Here is an 18,421-nt window from a genome sequence, read left to right as displayed (position 1 = left end):
GATGGCAAAGAATGCAATGCAGGAGACCTGGGTTTGATCCCTGGGTCAAGAAGACCCCCCTGGAGAAAGGAATGACTACCCAGTCCAGTATTTTTGCCTGGAGAATTCCATGGACAGTAGTTCCTGGTGGGCTACAATCCATGGGGGTCTCAAAGAGTCAGACACGACTGACTAACACACACACACAGCAAATTTTATGTCTTGGTGTAAAAAGAGAATTTCCATTAATACTCTTCTTCCATTCCACTGTCTGTCCTCTCCTGAGAAATAGAAATAGCATTAAGCTTATTATGTATCCTTCCAAGCCATTTTCTATACATTGCACTTTTACACACCCAAGCATTGATATGTGTCCTGCTCATATACAAATGCAGTTTTAATTTTCATAGCTATTTCCCAACTGTCCCCCCAAAAGACTTTTCCAAGTTATAGTCCCATTGATGTTGAATAACAGTATATTTCCCAAGACCCTTTCCAACCAGATATAATTTATATTTAAAAATTTTGCCACCCTGATAAGTAAAAACAGTATTTTATTTTTATTTTTATATTTCTTTAGTTATTACTGAGGTTAAGTATATTTTCAGATACTTATTGACCATTTATACTTCTTCCTTGTGTGAATACCTGCTTTCCTTTGCCTATTTTTCTACAAAGTTGTTTATCTTTTGCTTATTTAGAGAAGCTTTCAATATATGACAGATATTATATCAAAGAGGACTGAGTGAAATAAGTTGTCAATTTATGTCTCATATAAAAGAAGTCTGGAGTTAGACAGTTTCAAGGCCAGAAGATAGCTTTGTGAAACCTGCCTTTGAATGTGTGTGTGTGTGTGTGTGTGTGTGTGTGTGTGTGTGTGCGCACGCTCAGTTACTCAGCCTGACTCTTTGTGACTCTATGAACTGTAGCCCACCATGCCCCTCTGTCCATGGGATTTCTCAGGCAAGAATATTGGAGTGGGTTGCCATTCCTTTCTCCAGGGCATCTTCCCAACCTGTGTCTCCTGCGTCTCCTGCATTGGCAGGTGGGATCTTTACCACTGAGCTCCCTGGGAAGCCTACCTTTGAATACTCACATTAACTGTTTTGGGGATGTGTATTGTGCTGGAATATTTTTCTCTCCTGATCATATTTCTCGCTCCAGAATCTCTGATGCTTAGTGAGCATAAGGGTTTAGTTCTAATTGCTCTGGCCTTGAAGAGGGAAAAATTTTAATAAAAAATCAAGTTTTTGCTGTTGCTATTGCTATTAAATGATATTGCTGTTGAAAACAGGGACCTCATCAGCCATTCCATTGATTCATGGTTATGGTGGAAGCATGATAGCCAAGTAGGCAGGAGTTCACACCCAAACCTGGTCTACATTACTCGTTGAATAAAATGCACTTGGCAAGTGCAAGCAGAAAACTACATGATTTGCTTTGTCTATTGCCTTTCAAATATGCTATGTGTCTCTCGCTTCTTCCTTGGATCCTCTACAGGATCCTAAACAGGCAGATCCTATAGTTTTCTTGCTCACTTCAAAATAATAACAGATAGTTTCATTTTCAGGTGTTAAAAAATGCTATCCACAATTATATCCCAATAAAGGCAGAAAAAAATTTTAATTAAAAAAAAAAAGCTCAGTCCAATGTAAATCAAAACTTCAGCTTCTCATTCAGTTTAACATATGTCTGCTATCCCCAGCTTGCACCTAGTTCAGGCACAGAAACCTAAAGTGATGTGGCAGAATCCTGAAATTCTTCCTAGTATTGCTTGCAGCAGGGCAGGTGCTGGGGAAGGGGCAGAAATACATGACTCTCCAGCAGCTATGTCTTCTGTAGCCTGGGCATGAGTGGTGACCATTCATAACAGCGGGTGAAAGGTCACAGTATCAGTTTGGGGACACGTGTTGCCAAGTTCCATAATATGGTCTGATATCTGTAGAGTAAGCAGTGCATTACTCAACCACACTTCTGAGGCTAGAAAAGTCCAATGTAACACTTTCTTAGGTTGGCACTGTACCAGGTTCTTGCCCCTTGCTGGCAGTCCAGTGGTGCCTGAGGTTGGTGCTGCTATTGCTGACCTATAGGAGTTCAGAGAGACAGAGGCAAAACTGCAGTGTTTAGGTAGAGCAAATGTTAGAGGCAGCCCTTATCACTCCACTCTCTGTGTAGGCTTAATCTCCTGGGATGTTTTTCTTCTGGTACCACTTCTGACACCAAATGTGTGGCGAGTTTCTACACCAATTCTCCAATCCTCTGACACCAACTAGATATCCAAGAATTGAATTCAACTCTGACACTAAATACCCAGAGTCAATGCAGGCCCTACAGGTTAAGGCTCAGTCCCACGTGACTTCCTGCCACTTCAGACATCATTCAAAAATCCTAAATTTTGTCCACCCAAGTGTAAATTTGGAGATTTCTACAACATCCTCTTCAAGTTTGGTAATTCACTAGACTGACACAGAAATAAGGAGAACGCTTTACTTACACTGACCAGTTTATTACAAAGAACACAACTCAGGAAGAGCCAAACAGAAGAGATGTGTAAGGCAATGCATGGGGCTGGTGGTGGAGACCTTGCTGTGGGAGCATGGCTCTTCCGGCACATGCGTGTGTTCACAAAGACAAGAGCTCTCCAAACGTCATTGCTGGAGAGTTTTTATAAGCCGGTCTCAAATCCCTTCCTGTTCCTAGAGACTGGGGAGTGGGGCTGAAAGTTCCACCTTCTCGTCTCATGTTAGGTCTTTCTGCCAACCAGCCACCATCCTAATGCTATCTAGGGCTGCGCCCTGAGTCACCTCATTAGCCTAGTCTAAAGTGTAGTCAGAAGGTGCAAATTATGAACAACAAAAGACACTGCTGTTACTCAGGAAATTCCAAGTGTTTTAGAAACTCTGGGCTGGGAGTCAGGGACAAACACTAAATATATATTTTTATTTTATCATACTCCTCAAAGTTTATTTTTAACTAGCTTTTTTTTTTTTTTTTACTGCACATGTGAGCATAAATAAACACACATGCAAGTGGTTTCCCCTAAGACTTCCTCACAAGTCCATAGCATAAGAAGAGATGGATTTCTGACATCAACTATATATTCTAGTGATGGTAAGACCATTGTAACAAAAAGACCTAACACTTAAGTGATCAAAGAAGTGTATTTTGGTTTTTTTCTTATAGAGAATAATGTCAATGAAAACAGTCCAGATTGGCTGAACAGCTTTTCTCTTTGGGATCATTTAGGTTTGCTCTAAGTTGTTGTTCTGCCACCTCCTAGGACATGTCATCATCTGTATGGTCAAAGCAGGGTTGCCATCACATATGGGTTCCAGCTGGCATGTAAGGAGAAGGGAACGTAAAGCTCTGAAGAGCCAGATTTGGGAAGTTGTATCCATCACTTCTGTTCACATGATGTTGTTGAGAATTTAGGTGTGTTGTAATTGCAAGGCAGGCCAGGAAATGTAGTCCAGTTCTATGACTGTGGAAGGGTTTAAGAACTGATTATCAGCTTCTTTTCAAGTTTGCGCTTCCAACCATCCAAATGTCTGCATGCTCCCTTCTTCCCACACAGAATGTACTCACTCACTCCCCAAAGAAAATAGCCCAGATCCCCATCATCTAGTCCAAAAGTCAAGAATCTACTTGATATTAAGTTCTCTCCATTCCATCCAGATTGGACTCATCATCATGGTCACCTGTAAACATCAAATTATCTAACCTCCCTGCCAGTAATAAACAGTGGGAGAGCAAGACCAGAAGAAGTGAAATAAAGGCTCCTAGTCAGGAAAGGGGGTTTGGACAATGTAAACGGTAGTCCCTGAACCACAGTAAATAAATCCTTTGAGGCAGGGATTGCTAAGGGTCCTTGCCTTGAGGGTGGAGTTATTTCTTGGGCTGTCCCATCAGTAAGTCTGTGTTCTCTCTCAGGGAGTAACTCTTTGCCTGTTCTCTTCTGAGGCCCCTGGCCCTCTGAGAAACTGTCTGTTTTCTGCCTGGTCACATCAAAATAATTTATTGGAGACTATGCCCTCTTTAGGAGCTATTTTAAGTGTGAAAATTACACAACTTCTTTTGACTAGGCTGATAGTTGCTTTGGTAAAAACCATTTTCTCCAAAATTTGATAGGTTTCTGCCCTTTTTTGCTTGTAGGTAGTTCCATGTACCTATAGCTACATTCAAAGTTTTATTCTGGATGTAGATATTAAGTTGCTTTGTTTGTTTTCTCATTTTGATGGCAGTTACTTGAGGCCATATACAGCAACAGGCTTGGGAAGGAAGGTAACATCCTCAGTCTCTGTTTTGCCTCAGGGATGGGTCCCTATTTTTGGAAGGAGGTCGTTGTTATTGGGAGTACTTTAGCAACAATAACCATGTCTTCTGTTGTCTACTGATATAGAAGCAGTTGCCTTTTTCAATCTTGTGAGGTCTTAAATTACTGGATGCTTTCTTTTCTCTTTTTCTGCTTGCAAATTGGTCAGTACTTTCTTCAGTAAGTTCAGTCACTCAGTCGTGTCCAACTCTTTGTGACCCCATGGACTGCAACACACCAGGCTTCCCTGTCCATCACCAACTCCTGGAGCTTGCTCAACCTCATGTCCATCGAGTCGGTGAGGCCATCCGACCATCTCATCCTCTGTCATCCCCTTCTCCTACTGCCTGCAATATTTCCCAGAATCAGACTCTTTTCCAATCAGTCAATTCTTTACATTAGGTGGTCAAAGTATTGGAGCTTCAGCATCAGTCCTTCCAATGAATATTCAGATTGATTTCCTTTAGGATTGACTGGTTTGATCTCCTTATTGTCCAAGGGAATCTCAGACAACTCTCTGTTGCCTTCTCTAATACCACGATTCAAAAGCATCAATTCTTTGGCACTCAGTTTTTTTATGGTCCAACTCTCACATCCATACATGACTACTGGAAAAACCATAGCTTTGACTAGACAGACCTTTGTTGGCAAAGTATTGTCTCTGTTTTTTAATATGCTTTTAATATGCTTTCTCATAGCTTTTCTTCCAAGGAGCAAGTGTCTTTTAATTTCATGGCTACAGTCACCATCTGCAGTGATTCTGGAACCCAAGAAAATAAAGTCTCTCACTGTTTCCATTGTCTCCCCATCTATTTGCCATGAAAAGATAGGACCAGATGCCATGATCTTCATTTTTTGAATGGCAAGTTTTAAACCAGCTTTTTTTTTTTTTTTACTTTATTTTACTTTACAATACTGTATTGGTTTTGCCATATATCAACATTAATCTGCCACGGGTGTAAACGTGTTCCCAATCCTGAAGCCCCCTCCCACCTCCTTCCCCATACCATCTCTCTGGGTCATCCCAGTGCACCAGCCCCAAGCATCCTGTATCCTGCATCGAACCTAAACTGGCAATTCATTTCTTATATGATATTATACATGTTTCAGTGCCATTCTCCCAAATCATCCCACCCTCTCCCTCTCCCTCAGAATCCAAAAGACTGTTCTATACATCTGTGTCTCTTTTGCTGTCTCGCATACAGGGTTATTGTTACCATCTTTCTAAATTCCATATATATGTGTTAGTATACTGTATTGGTGTTTTTCTTTCTGGCTTACTTCACTCTGTATAACAGTCTCCAGTTTCATCCACCTCATTAGAACTGATTCAAATGTATTCTTTTTAATGGCTGAGTAAGACTCCATTGTGTATATGTACCACAGCTTTCTTATCCATTCATCTGCTGATGGACATCTAGGTTGTTTCCATGTCCTGGCTATTATAAACAGTGCTGTGATGAACATTGGGGTACATGTGTCTCTTTCAATTCTGGTTTCCTCGGTGTGTATGCCCAGCAGTGGGATTGCTGGGTCCTAAGGCAGTTCTATTTGCAATTTTTTAAGGAATCTCCACACTGTTCTCCATAGTGGCTGTACTAGTTTGCATTCCCACCAACAGTGTAAGAGGGTCCCCTTTTCTCCACACCCTTTCCAGCATTTATTGTTTGTAGACTTTTGGATTGCAGCCATTCTGACCGGTGTGAAATGGTACTTCATTGTGGTTTTGATTTGCATTTCTCTGATAATGAGTGATGTTGAATATCTTTTCATGTGTTTGTTAGCCATCTGTATGTCTTCTTTGGAAAAATGTCTATTTAGTTCTTTGGCCCATTTTTTCATTGGGTCGTTTATTTTTCTGGAATTGGGAAACAATTCCATTCACCATTGCAACGAAAAGAATAAAATACTTAGGAATATATCTACCTAAAGAAACTAAAGGCCTATATATAGAAAACTATAAAACACTGGTGAAAGAAATCAAAGAGGACACTAATAGATGGAGAAATATACCATGTTCATGGATCAGAAGAATCAATATGAAAATGAGTATACTACCCAGAGCTAGAACAAATAATTTCACAATTTGTATGGAAATACAAAAAACCTCGAATAGCCAAAGCAATCTTGAGAAAGAAAAATGGAACTGGAGGAATCAACCTGCCTGACTTCAGGCTCTACTACAAAGCCACAGTCATCAGGACAGTATGGTATTGGCACAAAGACAGAAATATAGATCAATGGAACAAAATAGAAAGCCCAGAGATAAATCCACGCACCTATGGACACCTTATCTTCGACAAAGGATTCAAGAATATACAATGGATTAAAGACAATCTCTTTAACAAGTGGTGGTGGGAAAACTGGTCAACCACTCGTAAAAGAATGAAACTAGAACACTTTCTAACACCATACACAAAAATAAACTCAAAATGGATTAAAGATCTAAATGTAAGACCAGAAACTATAAAACTCTCCTAGAGGAGAACATAGGCAAAACACTCTCGACATAAATCACAGCAGGATCCTCTATGACCCACCTCCCAGAATACTGGAAGTAAAAGCAAAAGTAAACAAATGCGATCTAATTAAAATTAAAAGCTTCTACACAACAAAGGAAACTATAAGCGAGGTGAAAAGACAGCTTTCGGCATGGGAGAAAATAATAACAAATGAAGCAACTGACAAACAACTAATCTTAAACCAGCTTCTAAACTCTCCTCTTTCACTTTCATCAAGAGGCTCTTTAGTTCTTCTTCACTTTCTGCCATAGGGTGGTGTCATCTGCATGTCTGAGGTTACTGATATTTCTCCCTGCAATCTTGATTCCAGCTTGTGCTTCATCCAGCCCAGCATTTCGTATGATGTATTCTGCATATAAGTTAAATAAGCCAGGTGACAGTATACAGCCAAACATACTCCTTTCCCAATTTGGAACCAGTCTGATGTTCCATGTCCTGTTCTAAGTGTTCTTCTTGACCTGCATATAGATTTCTCAGGAGGCAGATAATGTGGTCTGATATTTCAGTCTCTTGAAGAATTTTCCAGTTTGTTGTGACCCACATAGTCAAAGGCTTTAATATAGTCAACGAAGCAGAAGTTGATGTTTTTCTCTTGTTTTTTTTCTCTGATCCAACAGAGGTTGTCAATTTCATCTCCAGTTCCTCTGCCTTTTTTAAACCCAGCTTGAACTTTTGGAAGTTCTCAATTTAAGTACTGTTGAAGCCTAACTTGAAGAATTTTCAGCATTATTTAGCTAGCATGTGAAATGAGTTCTATGGTGCAATAGTGTGAACATTCCTCGGCATTGCCTTTCTTTGGGATTGGAATTAAAACTGACCTTTTCTAGTCCTGTGGCCACTGCTGAGTTTTCCAAGTTTGCTGGCATATTGAGCTCAGCACTTCCACAGCATCATCTTTCAGGATTTGAAATAGCTCAACTGGAATTCCATCACCTCCACTAGCTTTGTTTGTAGTGATGCTTTCTAAGGCCCACTTGACTTTGCATTCCAAGATGTCTGGCTGTAGGTGGGTGATCAAACCATCATGGTTATGTGGGTCATTAAGATCTTTTTTTATGTTCTTCTTGTGTATTCTTGCCACCTCTTCTTAATATCTTCTGCTTCTGTTAGGTCCACACCGTTTCTGCCCTTTACTGTGCCCATCTTTGCATGAAATGTTCCCTTGGTATCTCTAGTTTTCTTTCCCATTCTACTGGTTTCCTCTATTTCTTTACACTGATCACTTGGGAAGGCTTTCTTATCTCTCTTTGCTATTCTTTGGAACTCTGAATTCAGATGGATATCTCTTTCATTTTCTCCTTTACCTTTCACTTTTCTTTTCTCAGCTATTTGTAAGGCCTTCTCAGACAACCATTTTGCCTTTTTGCATTCTTGTGGATGATTTTGATCACCGCCTCCTGTACAATGTTATAAACCTCCGTCCATAGTTTTTCAGGCACTGTATCTATCAGATCTCATCCCTTGAATCTATTTGTCACTTCCACTGTATAATCATAAGGCATTTGATTTAGGTCATAACTGAATGGTCTAGTGGTCTCCCTACTTTCTTCAACTGAAGTCTGAATTTTTCAATAAGGAGCTCATGATTTGAGCCACAGTCAGCTCCTGGTCTTGTTTTTGCTGACTGGTCATAGCAAATACCCTCTTCCAACAGCACAAGAGACAGTTCTACACATGGACATCACCAGACAGTCAATACCAAAATCAGATTGATTATATTCTTTGCAGCCGAAGATGGAGAAGCTCTGTACAGTCAGTACTTTCTTAGGCTTATCTATTTCTATTTATATATTGTGAAACACAACAAAAAAACAGTGAACACACACTAACATTCTAGCTCTTTTTAGCGTTTTCTTCTCTAGCTGTGGGCTCCATAGGAACGTGGTCTGCCTTCAAAGTTATCACAATAGTGACTCCAATTATTTTGCAATGGCATCACAAGGGTCATCAACTTCCAGTCTAAAATATCTGCGCCTTTACTGACCAAGAAAACCAATGCCATGTATTTTAGTTTTTGATATAGTAGCGTCCTACTCATGTTACTATTTCCATTTTGTTATAATTAAAAGACACAATGGCATAATATAACCTTATTTCTCTTGTATGTGACAGCCTTTCCATGAAAGAGGGTCATCATTCATTCACAGTTTTATTCTTCAGGTTCATTCACAGATGCAGGTTTTTTCCAAGTTATTACTCCTCTAGCCCCTAAAGCAGTGGTTCTCATTTTTTCATTTGTTTGTTTTGGTTTGGTTAAGACCCTTTAACACTTTTATAAATTATTAATGAATTCAAAAAGTTTTCACATACATGGACTATATCTGTTAATATTTAGCATATGAGAAATTAAAACGGAAATCTTTAACTATTAAGTCATTTAAAAATAACAATAAATCCACTCAGGTTAACAGAGATAACACATTTTTGTGAAAAATAATCATATTGTCCAAAACTAAAAAAAAATAGTGATATGAGAAGCATTGCTTTCCATTTTTTTAAATCTCTTAAAATTGTAGCTTGATAAGAGAGCTGGGTTCTTATGTCTGCTTTTGCAGTCCCGCTGCTATGATAACACACTTCCTGTAGCCACTGGGAAACTCCCGTACATTTGTTGGAGAATGAAAGTAAAAAGGCACACGGTTTCTCAGCATTAGTATGGGGATAGTTTTGACCTGTATTCTCCCCTAAAGGGCCTCAGCAATCCCCATGGGTCTCAAGAACATGCTTTTTTAACTGCTGCACTGGGACATGGTGGACAACTGTGTGGTGAAAGCTAGGTCACTAGATCGCTGCCACGGTTACTTCCAGGTGGTTGAAAGAGGGAACAGAGTGGAGAAGGTTCGTGTTCAACTGCTTATGTCCCAGACCCCGAGGCAGCACACTACCACTTCGCACAGCTCATTGATGAGAACTTAGATCACATGGCTACACCCTAACTGTAAGGAAGGTTGGGACATGGAGTCACACGGTCAGTCATGGGCCTGGCTTCAGAGCTGTTATGGAAGCAGGGAAAACAGGTTTGAGACAACCAGCCCTTTCCATCACAAACGACATATATTGCCCCATCTTTCCTTCCTGCTCTTCCTCCTCAGCGCACATTGCCCTCTCCCAGCTCTCAGACCTGCCGTTTGAAGCAGGAAATGGAGACTCTCCTTGTCGCCATAGTGTAGCCCAGGTTCTCCTTGCATTTTATGGTAGTTCCTTCCGATTTGAGAAAATTCTGCTCCTTTGGCCTGATTGTTGGAAAGAGATAACAGACTGGAGAGGGGAAAGGAATCAAGATAGGCAGGAATGGGAAATCTCAGATCTTTTCATCACCAACCAAACTCACTGCATAGCCAAGATTTCAATAGACAGTTTAGAGTCCACAGTCAGAACCAAAGCAAGGTGGTTTTTAAAGGTTATAGAATTTCATATTCCATGAGCTAGGAGTGGGGAGAAAAAAACCTTGATTTCTATACTGAGGATTCATTAACACACAGTAAAGCTGAAACCAAGAATTATGTGGGGCTATTATTGAAAATGAAGGTGGACCATTTACACTAAATCTATTTTTTTAATGATAATAATTAACAATATATTCAACTTGCTGGCCCGAGCTAATTCTCCAATTTTATGTACGTACACGCACTTTCCACAGCACGCTGGACTGCTTTCTATTCTTGCAGTGACCTGCTCCTACAGTTTCCCCAGTGCTATTTATATCATCCTATAACTTGCTGTTTTTCCTCATGCATTCTGTTTTTGAGATCTGTTTTGGTACATATAGATCAAGCTCATTCTTATAACTGTTTCATGATGTTATATTCTATAAATCTATCATATTTTAGTAGTGGAACTTTGGGTTGCTTTTATAATTATTGCTGTTACCAAGAGCACTGATTACATTCTTACAAACATTTTCCTTTGCATATCTCAAAAAGATCTCTCAGGAATAGTTCTAGAAATGGGCTTTCTAGGGCAGAGGGAAGTTTGTGTGTGTGTGTGTGTATGGCTTTAAATCTATATTTTAATTTTTGTTAATATAGTATTAAAATTTGATTATATAAATTTATGATTACTTCTTTCCTATTTCTTTGATCTCACCAATACTTAGTTTCAAATTTTATTTTAGGTTAGTTGATACATTAGAAATGTTTCTATTTTGCTGTTTTAATTTGTATTCTCCCAACCACTAGAGAACTGGAAAATCTGAAAAACTGTATTTATTGGCCTTACGCATCTCCTCTTTTTAGAATTGTCTAAACATGACTGACCTTGGTCCTTTGGATTACTTGAGCTTTTAACTAGTGATTTGGAGTTTCATGACACTAATTCTTTGTTATATATCTTGATCATATTTTCCTCCACTTTTTCTGAATCATGATTTAAAAATATACAGAATCATGTCCTATCTTTTGTCCTGTGGAAGTTTTACATTTTAATATAGTTAATTTGTTATTATTTTCCTTTTGGCTTTTGCTTTTAGATCTTAAGAAAGCATTCCCTATAGTCTCAAAAATATTCTATATTTTTCTAGCTATTTTTAGTTTTGTTTAGAAGGTCCAAGTATTTATTCTATCTGCATTAATTGTTGTGTATAGTGTGAGTAGAGATAAAATTTTATGTTTTAAATGAAAATGAAAAATGTATCCAGTGTTCCAAAAACCATGTGTTGACTAGTGCATCTTTTTCTTACTGAAATTATTTCTTCCCGTATAGACTTGGGTCTGCTACATGACTTCTCTCCTCATTTGTTTTGTCTGTTAAGGTATTGCTACATCAATATCACGATTTCAGTTGGAGCTTCCCCTGTGGCTCATATGGTAAAGAATCTGCCTGCAGCACAGGAGACCTCGGTTCAATTATAGGAACTCTAAATTATACTCTCATGCTTGAAGGACAGATCCTTCTTCTGTTCTAAGTTGGCTACACTTATCCGTTTATTCTTCTTTATGGATTTTAGAATCAGCTGGTCAGCTTCGTTAAAAACTGTAGAGATTTTTATTTGAATTTCAACATAGATTATATTTCATAGAGGCTAATGTTTGGAGAACTATTTTCTCATCTATGAACATTGCCTGATCACTCTATTCATTCAAGTCTTGTTTTATGTTCTTCAATAAGTAAAGTTTTATAGTTTTCCGTAGAAAAGTCTTCTACATTTTTTGTCTGCTTTGTTCCTAATTTTGCTGCTGTTATGAACATGCTACCTTTTTTCTAACCAGTTCTTCTTAGTGCTCAATTGATCTTTATGGAATTAGGGTTTGCTTTTGTGTGTATATCTGTGTCTGTCTCTCACCACAGACAGGAGTCTGCTCCGTTCTTTGTCTCATGTATGCTGTAAACTTCTTTCCATTCTTCTTCCTTTCTCACCACTGTCACCCCATGACCCCCATCCCTGCCCTGCTAAGTCAGCACATGCCTTTAGTATATCAAGTTCCATTAGATGTTTATTGGTTGGAAAATAAATATTGGTGTTATGGAAGGTAAGGAACCTGAAGTTCAGACAAGTTAAGTAACTTGCCCAAAGCCACCAGCAAGTGAAGTCAGAGTTAAGATTCCTAGGGAGGGGATACAGATATTCAAAACCATTAGCCTTCTGTCAACTTGAGACCACCAACCGGAAGCGCTCAGGCTGAATCAAGGGCTTCACACAATTTTTTTTAAGTGTATCAAATTCTAAAATTGGGAGACTGCATACTGAAAAGCATGCTTCTAGCTTGTCTGAAGAGTTGGAGGTTTGTAGCTCCCAGTCCATATTCCTATATCTAGGTAGCTCTGCTGGCACAAGACAGTGCGGCACTTCTCAGTCCACGGCAGTCCCCGACTCTCACCCCAGCGGGTAGCTTGCCTCTGCATCACCATCCTGGCCCTTAGAAGGCACTGGCGTCTGTACCTCATAGTGCCATGATCCTCCGCGTGGTTTTTCCCTCATCTCAGTTGTGGCTGCTTTTAATTGTTGTTTTGTCTCACACACACACACACACACACGCGGACCTCACAAAGACATATAGTCCCTCCATAGGCAACATATGGCTATCTGACATAGTGGGAGCCACACTGTCAGTCTATATATTAAATATTTATCAAGCTTAATTTCTCCCACTTGTCAAATTTAAACAATCAATTTAAACTGATTATCTAATCTTTCTTCCTGCACTCCAGTTCATCATCTTGAGCCATCTTCTGGGATGCTTACATCCTGCTTGAGAAATCAAGAGACTAGGGGATGAAGTATGTCTGCTTCATCAGAGATCATTAGCAGAATAACTGAAGTAATGGCTTCTTTAATGCAAATTCAAACTCTTGTTTAAAGTAACAGTTCACCATGGTTTGTTTTTAAGTGTGATGTTCATAGTTAAAGTACTGCATGCTAAGTCACTTCAGTCATGTCCAACTCTTTGCGAGACCATGAACTGTAGCCCGCCAGGCTCCTCTGTCCATGGGATTCTCCAGGCAGGTATACTGGAGTGGGTTGTCATGCCCTCTTCAGGGGATCTTCCTGACCCAGGGATCGAATTTGCATCTCTTATGTCTCATGCATTAGTAGGTGGGTTCTTTACCACTAGCACCATCTGGGAAGCCCAGTTAAAGTGCTGATACTTAGTAAAAACAGACACTAAAGCATTTTCACTTGGGTTGTAGTAGAGTGGTCAAGTAATGTGGAGAGGACTTTAAATCACCCTCAAAACACCATACCTTTCACCATTGCTTGGGAATATTTATTTTAAATAAAGTGATGACCCGATGTGACTGTAATTCACTGCAGATGATGATTGCAGCCATGAAATTAAAAGATGCTTACTCCTTGGAAGGAAAGTTATGACCAACCTAGATAGCATATTCAAAAGCAGAGACATTACTTTGCCGACAAAGGTCCGTCTAGTCAAGGCTATGGTTTTTCCAGTGGCCATGTATGGATGCGAGAGTTGGGCTGTGAAGAAAACTGAGCACCAAAGAATTGATGCTTTTGAACTGTGGTGTTGGAGAAGACTCTTGAGAGTCCCTTGGACTCCAAGGAGATCCAACCAGTCCATCCTAAAGGAGATCAGTCCTGGGTGTTCATTGGAAGGACTGATGCTAAAGCTGAAACTCCAGTACTTTGGCCACCTCATGAGAAGAGTTGGCTCATTGGAAAAGACTCTGATGCTGGGAGGGATTGGGGGCAGAAGGAGAAGGGCACGACAGAGGATGAGATGGCTGGATGGCATCACTGACTCAATGGACATGAGTTTGGATGAACTCCAGGAGTTGGTGATGAACAGGGAGGCCTGGCATGCTGTGATTCATGGGGTTGCAAAGAGTCGAACACAACTAAGCAGCTGAACTGAACTGAACTGAACTGAATGACCCAAGATTATCCTTATAATAATGTCAGTCTTACTAATTTGCATTCCTTCAGGCTTCTTGAGTGAGAGAAAAAGGGCTGCAGGAATTGTGCTTCCAAGGGTCAGTCACGGCCCAGGAGCAGCCACTGCTCTTGTGAATTCCATTTATCATGCACTGTGGGATAAAAGAGGGTGAGACCTGCTGGAGCAGGTACACACGACAGTTTAAAATTTTATTCTTTTTCTAGTTGTGATTTCCTCTAGGATCTGTAATTTAGCTTCACCTTTGCCATTTAAAAGGAATCTAAAAATAGACTGAGTTTGAGTGAGTTTGGATAGATGAGAAATTCTCAACTAGATAAATACATTCTTTAAAATGCTTAAAGATAAAAGAAAAATCAATCCTCAGAAGGCTGTCATCCTACTTGCATAGTGAATTGATCTGACAGACTCATAATTTGATTTGCTGTTCCTAAGGGAGACAAATCTGATTTGCTTCTAAAGGGGAGTGATTTAATTTTAATTACACAATTTTTTTCTTTCTGAGTTTAGCAGTCTTATGCAAAATATTTAAGGAAATGTGGATGTTTTCCCCCTGGGACTAATGACTTGAAGCTTGCTTATAATTATTTAATAATTAGGTTTTGAAATTGAGAATATATAAATTGGTGATTATTCATTTATTTTTATTGCAATGTGCTGTGACTACAAAAGACCATTAAAGTTAAAAGGCTGGTGAGATTTTTATAATTTCCTTTAAGTCAAAAGACAATTTCCAAATTTCATATGAAGAGAAAATAAGTGTCATCGTTGACTTTGCTGTGTAAATTAGGTACTGTTCTGCATAACAAATCACCCAATACTTAGCGGCTTAAACCAACAACATTTATAATTTTGCATGCTTTCTATGGATCAGGAAATCAAAACTGCTCAGCTGGTTGCTTTTGACTCAAAATCTCTTGGGTCGTTGCATTTAAATGGTGGTTGGAGTTCTTTACTAATGTGTCTGATACTTGGTTTGGGAATAGGACTCAGATAACTGAGGTCTGGAACAGATGGAGTTCCTCAAGCATCTTTTTGTATCCCATCACATGGAGGTCTCAGGGTGACTGGACTTCACAGCAGCTCGGGGTTCCAAAGGCATGTCACCCAGGAGAGCCAGAGGAAGCCGTGTCACTTTTTCTAACCTGGCTTCAAAAGTCATGCCTCACATCTATCACTTTCTATTTTTTAGAAATGAATCATTAAAACTGGCCCATATTCTAGAAGCAGGAAATTAGAAGCCACTATTTTTCTTTTTTAATGGGCTTCCGAGGTGGCACAATGGTAAAGAATCCGACTGCCAATGCTGGAGACATTGGTCCAATCCCTGGGTTGGGAAGATCCCCTGGAGAAGGAAATGGCAACCCACTCCAGTATTCTTGCTGGGAAATCCCATGAACAGAAGAGCCTGGCAGGCTTCAGTCCACAGGGTCACAAAAGAATTGGATACGACTTAGCAACTAACCAACAACATTTTTTTAAAAAGAGAATGTCAAAACAAACTTGTTGGCATGGGTTGAACCACTATACCATGACAGTAACTAAATTCCTGGTCATTCTTCACTTTGCTCATTCTGTCCCTTCCCTTCATTTCCTTTCTTTCTGGTCTTCTCATGCTTTGTGCTCACCTCCATCTATTGTCTTCTCTTTCCCACCTTTCTTGTCCTTATTCTCTCCGCATCCAGTTTGTCCTGTGTCCTGTGGCCAGATTAATATTTCTAAATGACCACTGTCATCATTTCACTGTTCTGGATGAAACCCTTTAATGGCAGTTATTGTCCACAAACTTGTTTCTCCCTGTATGGTTTGTATCAGAATCAGGTATGTGCCTTGTCAAAAAAAAAAAAAAAAAGTGCATTGTTCAAGTCACTTCACAGAATTACTGAATTAGAATTTCTCGTGGGTGGAACCCAAGAATCTGCAAATTAACAAGTTAAAAATCTTTAGCAAAGCTGATTGTTAAGCACACTAAAATGCAAATTGATTTAGTGTTTAACAGCACACAGCAAAGGTTCTCAGCCGTAGCATGTTGCCATAGTTATGGAGCAAGCCGGCTGTTGCTAATAATACTGAAGTTCTGAAATTAGAGCATACCCACAGTTATCCCAATAATGTCATCTTCGCTCGTCCTCACACTTGCTTTCTTGAGGGAAGAGAAATTTCCTTACAATGAGAGAAATTTCACATAAGCTGTGTTCTCAATATTAGTGTCCTAAGGTTCTTGTGTCTCTATGAAATCGCTGCCCAGGGCCATGTGATCTGAGGTGAACCTGCCTTGTCTTACCATCTCTGGAATACATTTTGCCCTTGTTCCCTCATTATCTGTCTTTCCCTGATAGTCATTATTTTACTGTTTGTCAAATTCAACCCTTCCCTTAGGATCCCAAGTCTTAAAGTTTCTCTCTTCTCTCGTCTTACTGAGCAAAATATTTTACTGTCTTATTTGTATAGAACTCATAGTACCTCAAATTAATAACTGTTAGTTCATTAGATTTCTGTGTCAGATTCCAACAGTAAAGATATAGAACATTCAAACAGGCTAAACAGTAGTTTTTAATAAAAGAAATATTGAAAAGGTGTGCATAGAACACAAAGAAACTACAAAGGATAGTTCAGTATTCCAAGGGTGGTCAAAGTGCATCAGTTACCATCTTGAGGATTACAATGTGGTATGAGGAATAAGTTCCTTGACCCACCCTCCCCTGCCCCCCCCAAAAAAAACCAGATACATAAAGAAGGCTTTGTTAAAGAAATCTTGGCCTTTAGTAGAAAGGGGTAGCCAGCCTTTGATGACCTCAGAGGACTAGAAGTAAGGGTACAGATATCCAGAATTTCCTCCTCTCCCTTCCTCTGGTCTCCTGCTGTTGTTGACCACAGCTCAAAACCAACCGGAAGCCACACAACAACAGAATCCATTGATTCACTCCAGAAAGTCAACCAGCCAGGGCCAGAGCTGGGGAGAGAATGGCAGAAAGTGGGGCAAGAGAGGGAGAAGAAAAAAATACTGCACAATTTCAAATTTATGGAGAGTCTTACATATACTTTTTGTCATCCTTACAGCCCTGCAATGAACTATTGCATATATTCATTGTTCTGAAACTATATCTTCATTTTTTCATGCCAGCACACAGTGGTTTTAGTTCCCCAGAATGCTTGATAAGGATACGTGATAAAAGACTTTCCCAGTGTTAACATTTTGTATTTTTTTGCACAGTGATTCATTCAAGCATAAACTCCTGTATTTCCTTAATTTCCAGGCCCAATTCCCTTAATCTCTTTAATAGAAAAGGCCAGTTCCTTGAGAAAATGCAGATGCAGTTATAATTTAAGTCTCCTCAGTAATTACCAAAAATATAAATTCAAATTAAGCTGGCCATCATATATTTTGGAAGCCCACATTACCACTCTCAGATCCTACCAGTTTAGCCTCACTTACCCTAAGCACATTACATTCTGTGTAGAGTAAATATGTGCACAAATGTGCCCCATGTTATAAGAAAATAATGTTAGAGAAGCTGAGATTCTAGGATGAACAAACAGGGTCATTGTTTACACTACAGAAGGACTCCTACCTTTTACAGGAAGATTCAACTGGGATATTCATTATTTGGGTAGAAACAAACATAGTTTGGGCTTTCCTGGGGGCTCAGATGGTAAAAATCTGCCTGCAGTGTGGGAGACTGGGTTTCAATCCTGGTCAGGAAGGTCTGCTGGAGAAGGGCATGGTAACCCACTCCATTAGTCTTGCCTGGAGAATTCCATGGACAGAGGAGCCTGGCAGGGTACAGTTCATGGGGTTGCAAAGAACCAGACATGACTGAGTGACTATCACAAATATACTTTTGTTTTAAAAATGGTGGCTTTTTAAAAATAAGGCGCAGATGGGTTGAACATAAAGGACAGAAAAAGGTATGCCCTGAAAATACTAAATATAAGAAAACCAGAATGACTTTATCGGTATTAGGTAAAGTAGATTCTAAGATAGAAACTATTAACAGAAATAGAGAGGAACTTTATGGTGACAGAAGGGCAGTTCATAAAAAAGACAAGAAAATTATAACATGTATATGTCTAATAAAAATTGTTTCAAAATATGTGAATCAAACAACTGACAGAAATAAGGAGAGAAACAGACAAATCCACATTCATAGTAATTTTAACAATCTTTTCTCCTTATTTCACATAAAAACAAGATGAAACATTAGTGAAGTCCTAGAAGATCTGAGGAACAGTAAACACGACTGGTACACAATATC

At 39.4% G+C, this 18,421-nt stretch overlaps 1 protein-coding gene across 1 annotated transcript in view; it reads left to right on the top strand.

Moving 5' to 3' along the window:
* The window catches only part of AK5 (adenylate kinase 5), a 270,567-nt gene that overhangs the window by 17,241 nt on the left and 234,905 nt on the right, over positions 1 to 18,421 (top strand). The window lies entirely within an intron of this gene.

Source organism: Budorcas taxicolor, chromosome 3 (assembly GCF_023091745.1).
Source record: "Budorcas taxicolor isolate Tak-1 chromosome 3, Takin1.1, whole genome shotgun sequence".
NCBI classification, from domain to species: Eukaryota; Metazoa; Chordata; class Mammalia; order Artiodactyla; family Bovidae; genus Budorcas; species Budorcas taxicolor.
This window is presented reverse-complemented; position numbering and strand designations above follow the sequence as displayed.